Genomic DNA, 8,772 nt, shown 5'->3' on the forward strand with positions numbered 1-8,772 from the left:
TCATGTTAAAATGCAAAGTCTTTGCAAACTAACCACTGTGCGGCCAGGAACAGGAAGCGCAGACCTGAGTATGCTGTATGGAGGGGGTGCTACACTCATATAAATGATAAAGACATGGAACGAAGGAAGACCACATGAGAAGGTAGAGTAGATGATGAGGCGACTCCTTGCAAAGCATCTCCTTCCCAACCTATCCAAGGAGGCAGAAGGCAGATGTTTCCCTGTTCCCTGGAAGAGGAAACCCATTAACTTGGTATTAGCAATCAGCACCTAAGCTCAAAGTAGTTGATCAGTTTTCTAGCAGAAAGACTGAAGGAATAAGAAAAATGGCCTGCCGTTTTTGAAGCAAGGAGATAAGATGAAAGCCTTGCCAGTGTGGGGGTATTACCCTGAAAGCTTCATCATCTGCGTGTCACCCTTGCACAGGGGCCGTGCTATTCTCTGTATCATTCCAATTTTAGCTTACGTGCTGCCAAAGCAAGCCCTAACTGTTGTCCTGCCACTGGACTTTGACAACTCTGGAACTGAGGGTGAAGCTGGTGACTTTGTGCAACTTTGCCTCTTTTAAATCCAATTCACACTCAAGTCAAGATGTCACTCTGTGATGTCATTGGTCCTCTTTGAAATGAAGGATGAACAACAGCTACCCTGAACCTGGGTGAACATGAGGACCCCAGGAGACTGGGAGAACAAAGGCAAAGGGCTGGTCGGTGGTATAAGGAGGAAAGAATGCTGAAGAAAACCTTCCCTAACTCAGAATTTGGTCTAGGATCTACCCTGCCAAAGATACTAAGAGAAGTTTCCATTTGGACCAATTTGGACTTGACTGCTTTGTTTGCAAAGAGAGGCATGCTCTGTAGTGTATTTGTAGACATCCTGTGGTTTAGCTTGAGGAAGTACACAAGAAAAGTAGCCTGTGTAAAGTTCCTCAGGAAATTCCTCTTTGTGACCCTAAAGCTGTGAGCAGCATGTAGCTCCCTGCATCCTGCTACCCGGATTAAGCTATCCTTCATCAATTTCATACCACGGGTTGGTATAGTAATAACAGCTGGATCACAGCTGAGAGCAATGGTGAGTATCAATGTACAGTATTTATATCCCAAGGTGTCCATTGCCATAATATCAAGGCATTTGGAAAAATGTTTTATTTTCTCTTCCTGTGGATTTTTGGGCTCATAGCACTTTAGAAATGGAAAACTGTCTAAAAATGCACATTTCCTTTGCATCATCTCAGTGGATTTTGTTGTTGTTGTTCAGTTGTTTCGGTCATGTCTGACTCATTATGACCCCATTTGGGGTTTTCTTGCTCAAGATACTGGAATGCTTTTCCATTTCCTTCTCCAGGCCATTTTACAGATGTGGAACTGAGGCCAACAGGGTTAAATGACTTGCCCAGAGTTACATAGCTAGTGAGTGTCGGAGGCCAGGTTTGAACTCAGGAAGAGGAGCCTTCCTGGCTCTAGACTTAGTGCTGTATGCGCTATGACACCTAGCTGCCCTATCTCAGTGGACAGAAGTTACTAAGATCTCAGGTACCCATAATAATGGTGAAGGTAGGAATTCTTTACTCATCTCTTGCCAAAAGCTAAAGTAATAAGGTCTAATTTATATTGCACTGATGGAGAATGAGATTAAGAAAGAAGGTGGTTCACTTGAGTAAATTTCAAATAACTGAAACATCTCTTTAAATGGCAGTTGAATTGTTTTCATTCATTAGTTCATTCATTCACTTATTCAGCATACATTTGTTAAACACTTTCCACATGATAGTGTCATTGGGAACATAGGGATGAACGAGTTGAGAGGAATTACCCTTAAGGAAATCACATTCCATTATAGCCATATCCCAAAAAATATCTTTATGATTTTCACAGAATATTATATTAATTGAACAAATGTTACAGAAGGCAGATAGATCCACAGAAATAGTACTTAGTAAAATGAAGCTAGCTGGATGGGAGCTACTTAGCCAGTGGGAGGGGAAACAGGGAGTTGGTCTCAGCCTAATGACAATCAGCGTTTACAAAGTAAAGCTGGGCTCTAGTTAAACAGACCAAACGTTATGTTAACGATGTTATCATGGAGATATTCCTCGACGTTTCCCTTCCTTCTCTGAGGCGGCTAGGAGAAGCAGCAGGTAGAACACTGGGTCTTAGAGTCAGGAAGATCTGGATTCAAATCTGGCCTTAGACCCTTACTAGCTTTATTAAGCTGGGGCAAGCTGTTTGCCTCTATTTCCTCAACTGTAAAATGGGGATCAAAATAGCCCTAACTTCCTAGGGTTGTTATAAGGATGAAGTGAAATAATATTGATAAGGTGCTTAACATAGTGCCTGGCACATAGGAGGTGCTTATTTAATCTTTATTTCTGTCCCCTCCTTATTAGAATATTTTGATCATAACAATATTTTCATCACACTTCAAGATCTGTTTTTATGAACGTCAAGCACTGTGCTATGCTATAGCAGAGCGATGGTTTCTACGTGTATATAGATCTCTTAGTTTCTATATAGGTGGAATAGTGGAGTGAGTACTGGAAATAACACCTGCATTCAAATCACACTTCTAACACTTCATAGTGTCATAGTGGCTTCCTGAGTCTCAGTTTCCTTTTCTGCATTGATAATACTACTCATAGTACCTAGCTTAAAGAGTTATTATAAGGCTCAAATAAGATAATGTATATAAAGTGTTTTGCAAACTTTAAGGCTAGATATAAATGTTACTTATTATTAAATGTCCCAGGCTTCAGGAGTATATATGGTCTGCTGGGTTTTTTTTTTCTTCTTTTCATTTCTTCTTGTCATCTGACTCTTCTTGCTATTACAAATCTGTGTTCCTCTAGCATCTCCCCCACCCACTGTCGTATGTTGCTTTCAATCTTCTGATATCAGTAACATTATTTTACAACCTTTATAAGCCAACAGGTTCCTGATAAAAACCTAGAATAATCCCATACTTCTCCTAAGCCATAAAGTACATGCTTGGACTTCGTGACAGTTATTTCTTTCATTGCTCAGAGGTCATTTTCACTTATATCTGGGTTTTTATCAGCGTACCTTTGGTTGTGATATCTAGATGTTTAATTGTTGTATACAGAGTAATGTTGACTTTTCAGTTTCTGAAATCCTCGCCTTAGTACTACTTAATCATTGGGTTATTGAGTTCAATTGTTTATTGTGCTGTATCAATGACAGCAAAGCTGTGCATACCACTTCTTCGTAGGCCACTTAGCTTCTCATTATTTATCTTTAATCCATACCAGTCATCTTTGGTCCCATGGTGCCGATACCAAGGTGCTGATAACTGAGCAAGGGAGTGTGGACAGGTCAGTGCGAATCCCTCATGATTATCACGCCAACACTTTACCACATGTAACAGAAATCATGGTGTAACAGCATGTTACACTGTTTCGAAGAGAGGCAGTCAGAATCAGGAAGGCCTTTGTACTACTCTTTCTGACACTTTCTTGCTGTGTGACCACAGGCAAGTCCCTGAAGGTCTCTGGATTTCAGTCAACTGTTTATGACAATAAGTTATAGGAGGGTTACAATTTTAACATTACTACTCTTGAATCTCCCTTGGATTTCTAGTAGTTTTGTTTTGTAATAGATGTGGCATCCTCACCATTATTCTGCTCTGTGACTCTATGGAAAGAATCTTTTTTTCTAATCACCAAAGAAACTGAGCCTGAGGGAACTGCACAAGGTGGCCAGAGGATTGGTGAAAGTTGGGAATTAAACTGAGGCTGTCAAACCTCAGAGCATCCCTCTTCCTGTAAACCAGTGTTTTTCAGACTGCTTCTCGCAGGATCTTATAGTCCCCAAAGGCCTTTCCAAATTACATAAGGCAAGTTTCATTTAATTAGAAAATCACTCCATTATCTCTAGGTCCTGCCCTGCATAACATTAATGTTTAGGCTTTCTGGGGATGAAAAATAATACCAAAGTATCCCATAATCTCCAACTTTGCAAACTGCTGATGGAAACAAATATCTGATTTCCTTTACTTGAGTTAGTTTATGAAGGCTGAGATGTAAAGAAGCAACTCTTTGGCTCATTCTTTGTTAAAAAATAATAAGGTTTGCAAAGTGCTCTACACAGGTTATCTCATTTGAATCTTCTATATGTTTGGCATATAATAAGGGTTTAATAAATGCTTGTTGATTAATTGTGACAGGTGTTTTATACAAGTAGGGCCATTCTCATCTTAGTAATGAGGAAGGGGATGCTGAGAAAAAAAATTGTCCCTCGTCTTCAAGTTAGTGTCAGAGGCAAGATTTGAACCCAGGTCTCTCCTGAGCCCCGGTCCATTACTCCTTTCACCAGGCGAAATGGCATTTCCTTTTACTTTAATCAGGGATCTTGCTGTCATGGGTACTCCCTGTAAGCATGCCGATTGAAATCCGGGTGAGCCTGCTCATCCTGTGTGGCCCTTGTCCAGGTCATCTTGTGAAACTGCCACAGGGGATCCATGCAGTGTACTTCCTCTAGTTGAGACGTCCCTGATCTTAAGTTTGTGAACTTAAAAATATCAAGAACCATATTTTATATTTATATGTACTTTTGCATATTATAGTTATTCATGTATTTTAATTATTTTATTTTCAATTGTTTTGTACTTAAAAACATTATTCTGAGGAGCCCATAAGCTTCAGTAGACTACCAAAGGTATCCTTGACACCAAAAAGCTGAAGATCTCTTGACATGACATTAATATGTATGGAGCATATTTAGGCTATCACTTATCTCTTGGTCTCACTATCTGACTACTGGCTCATCAGGTTTTTTTCCGGCCCTACATTTTTCTGATGCTTCCATTCATGTCATGTTTCCTGTGCAGCTTCTCATTGGTAACATGCACCTCTCTATGATTCTTTGAGTGCTCTTTACCATCAATTCTTTGGAGGCCCTGGTATTCCAAGACTGGAAGCTACACAAAATCACTAGAAGAATATTGTTTTGAAAAAGTTTTTTTTTCCAGGAAGAAGCTTGTTCCACCTTTAAATGTTTACTTTTTCCTTTCCCTCCTTCCTTCCTTCCTTCCTTCCTTCCTTCCTTCCTTCCTTCCTTCCTTCCTTCCTTCCTTCCTTCCTTCCTTCCTTCCTTCTTCCTTCCTTCCTTCCTTCCTTCCTTCCTTCCTTCCTTCCTTCCTTCCTTTCTTTCTTTCTTTCTTTCTTTCTTCCTTTCGGCAATTGTGATCAAGTGACTTGCTCAGGGTCACATAGCTAGTAAGTGTCTGAGACTAGATTTGAACTCGAGTCCTCCTGACTCCACGGCTGGTGCTCTATCCACTGCTCAACCTACTGCCCCTCCCTTTAAACTTTTTTTCAGAGAGAAAAAAATGAATTTATATATTATTCTTACAGTGCTTCCCTGAGCTAATTCAAAGGACTTGTCTCCATGAGCTCAGTTTTTATTTTCTTTTTGGACTGTTTTGGCAAATGCTGCTGATAGCTATGCCAATTATATCCAGTTAAGATTCTTGCATTTGGACCATGTCAACAAGAGATTTCCCATCAGCTTTATTTTTATGAGTTTTTAACAACTAACCAACCAAATCAATTGACTAGTATTTATTAAGTACCTACTATGTGCTTGCATTGTGCTATGTGTTATGTGCGTATAATTGACATATAATAAGTACAATACATGCGCTATGTATAAAAACATATATAGTTCATAAATACAAAGTTAATAAATTATAATATATACAAAGTAATTTGGGAGGGAGGGTACTAGCAATTTGGATGATCAGGAAAAGCTTCATGCAAAAGACAGTACCTGAACTGTATCTCAAAGGCAGAGAGGGACTCTACCAGGCAGAGATAAGAAGGGAGAGCATTCTGGGAATGAGAGACAGTGCAAAGATATGGAGATGTTTATGGAGTGATATGTATGAGGAACAGAGAGAAGGACAATTTTGCTGGATGGCAAAATGTGGGAGGGAGAGTAATGCCCAGTTAGGCTGGAAAGATAAGTTAGAGTCATGTTATATAGGGCTTTAAAAGCTGAACAGAGTAATTTATTTATATTTGATCTCAGAGGAATGAGAAAACCATTAGGGGTAGTTGAGTAGGGGAGCCAAGTTTGCTGGATGTGCACTTTGGCAACAAAAGAAAATTACTTTGGCAACAGTATATAGGTTGGACTAGAGTGAAGAAAGGCAGATGAAGGGAGACCAATTAGGAGGTTGTTGCATTGACTTAGGCAAGGAGTGAAGAGGGCCTGAGCTGAAGTGGTATCTGTGAGTGAAAAGCAGGGATTGGATGCAAGAAATGTTATGAAGGTAGTAATAGCAAAAATTGCAAATGATCATGTGTGTGGAGTGAGGTAGAGTAAAGAAACAAGGATAATACCCAGATTACAAACTTGAGACATTACAAAGGAGGTGGTGCCTTTGACAGTGTTAGCAAAGCTTAGAAGAGTGGAAAGTTTAAGGGGAAAGATAACGAATTCAGCTTTAAGTATGTTGCGTTGAAGATATCTCTAAGACATTCAATTTATTTTGCGCAATAGGAAATTGGTGACTTGGGACTGAAGCTAAGGGGGGAAACTGGTGCTGGATATGTAGATTTGGGAATTATCTTCAGGGAGATGATAATTAAACCATTATGAGCTAATGAAGTTAGGATAGAGGGATAAGAGAAAAAGTCCAGGACAGAATCTTGTAGAGTTAGTTTTTGCGAGCTTGACAATATAATCAGTTACTGTGAGAGCAATGTGTGTTTTGTTGTTTGATTTTATTGATTTTCAATGATATGTGGAAATGAGGGAGAGGAAACTTTCTCTCCCAGAACAAATTGGCACATACTATGGAACTCATATAGTCATAGTTGCTGGGGTCATTGGATTTGCCCAGAATCATACAACCCCTGTGTGTTAGAGGTAGATCTTGAACCCAGGTGTTCCTGACTTGGGGGCTAACTCTCTACCCCCTACATAGTGTAGTGGAAAGAGTTCTAGACTGAACCCCTTTACTTCAGAAATACTGGACCTCTCTGACTTCACTGCTACACTGAAATATGTTGCCAGGCACATTTTTATGGTACAGCTGAGGAATGCATCCAGACAATCAGATTCCCCATGCCCAGTTTCTTAGGCTATAAACAACACAAGATCAAACGACACTGAAATTTTCCTGTGGGTTTTGATGTTTGTGACAATTGCCCTGGACAAAAGCCATTAGTATATTTGCATGGAAATATGCTTTTGTTTTCCTCTTTGTTTTCAGTGGGAACAGATTCAAAGGAAGGCAGCTTTTCAAAGCCCTGGTGACCCTTTACATCCTGGGGAAAGTTCAGTTTAGTTGCCCCCAAATCTGTGGCTTCCCACCTGCCTTTTCTGTTCACTGCAGTGTCACTGATGTTTATGCTTTGCAGCAAGAATGGAAAGACCCTTAATTCAGGAAGATAAATCACTCCCTGCTTCCTGTCCTAGGAGACGACAACAGCAATTATTAAGCAGCTGGTAGATTCCATCTAGGTTTCTCCTTTAGGAGTAGTCACTTTCTGGCCACTGATAGTGAATAGCACATATTCTGGAAAGTGACCAAAAGAAAGCAATCTTGAGATGACCCATCTAAAATCTCCACCCTTTCATTCTATTTTCATATCTCAGATTACTTCGAAACAAACCATACTTGCCTTGATAAATCAGGAATCTATGATTTGGTGGGTACTTCCTCCACCCCTACAGATTGAAATCTCTTTACAATGTCTTTACTCTTTGGGTAGATGGTCTTTGAAAGATGCTATGACTGGAAAACTAATCTCCCTTCCACACTTACCTGAGGTCAATCTGGTGATTAGTCTCAGAACTGGCTGGTCCTGGGATGATAAACGTACTTCCATCATTCCCTTTCATCTTGGCAGGTCGTATCAAAAACTAGCAAAATACTTTACATTCACCCTTACAGTTGACATGAAATTTATACCACAACATTTAGTTGTTGATTCAATGAAGCAGCAAAACATCCCAAGGGAGACTCTCCATCTTGATAGGGCATGTGTTAGGTGAGAAAACTACCTCCACCATCTTGACTATCGCTTGCTTTCAGATCTTGATGGAGACATCTCAAGACCCCAGCACCCAAGAGCTCTGGGAATAGCAGTATTCCATCACTCCAACCCATACTTCTATCTCTTCTTTTAACTTTATCCTTACAGCCATTCTCCAGGGGAGCAAACTTTGTGGAGAATGGATTTGACACACTGGCCACCACCAATCTACCATGCCTTGGATAGTTGCTAAGGATGGTTGTAAAGCTAGGCCCAGAATTGAGCAGAATATTTTTGGTAGTTGTTTTGTGCTTTTAAGGACCCTAAACTACTCTCTGTTGCCAAAGTTCATATATTACCATCAATGGCTGAAAAGCAGTAAATGATTTATAAAACACTATGTCCTATTAGAATATTTCATAACAGCCCTAAGGAGCTAGTATCTCAGGCAGCTAGTCAGAGTTCTATAGGTTGGTCATCAGGTGATACTCTAGAATCTAGCTGGTCTTACTAATTAATTAGATATGCTTAAAAGAAAAAAACAAAACAACAACAACAACAAAATACCACCACCACCACCCAAATTGGTATAGATTGTTATATTTAATCAAAACAATGGATGGCATTCAAACCTTGAGCTTTACTACCTCTCTAAATGGTGCTTGCATGAAATGCCAGTTTTAATCAGCCTTGGTTTTTCTCCTTGCATTCGGAGGCTCTAAGGATCTCACTATATTTCTGACAGTAATTTGTAATTTATCAAATGGCTCAGC

General features: G+C 39.8%; 1 pseudogene; it reads right to left on the reverse strand.

Moving 5' to 3' along the window:
• Positions 1–382: 382 nt before the first annotated feature.
• Positions 383–481, reverse strand: LOC144455172 (U6 spliceosomal RNA; annotated as a pseudogene).
• Between the last annotated feature and the right edge of the window lie 8,291 nt (positions 482–8,772).

The sequence above is a fragment of the Phascolarctos cinereus genome, unplaced genomic scaffold (assembly GCF_003287225.1).
Source record: "Phascolarctos cinereus isolate Bilbo 61053 unplaced genomic scaffold, phaCin_HiC Scaffold_1;HRSCAF=81, whole genome shotgun sequence".
Classification (NCBI taxonomy): Eukaryota; Metazoa; Chordata; class Mammalia; order Diprotodontia; family Phascolarctidae; genus Phascolarctos; species Phascolarctos cinereus.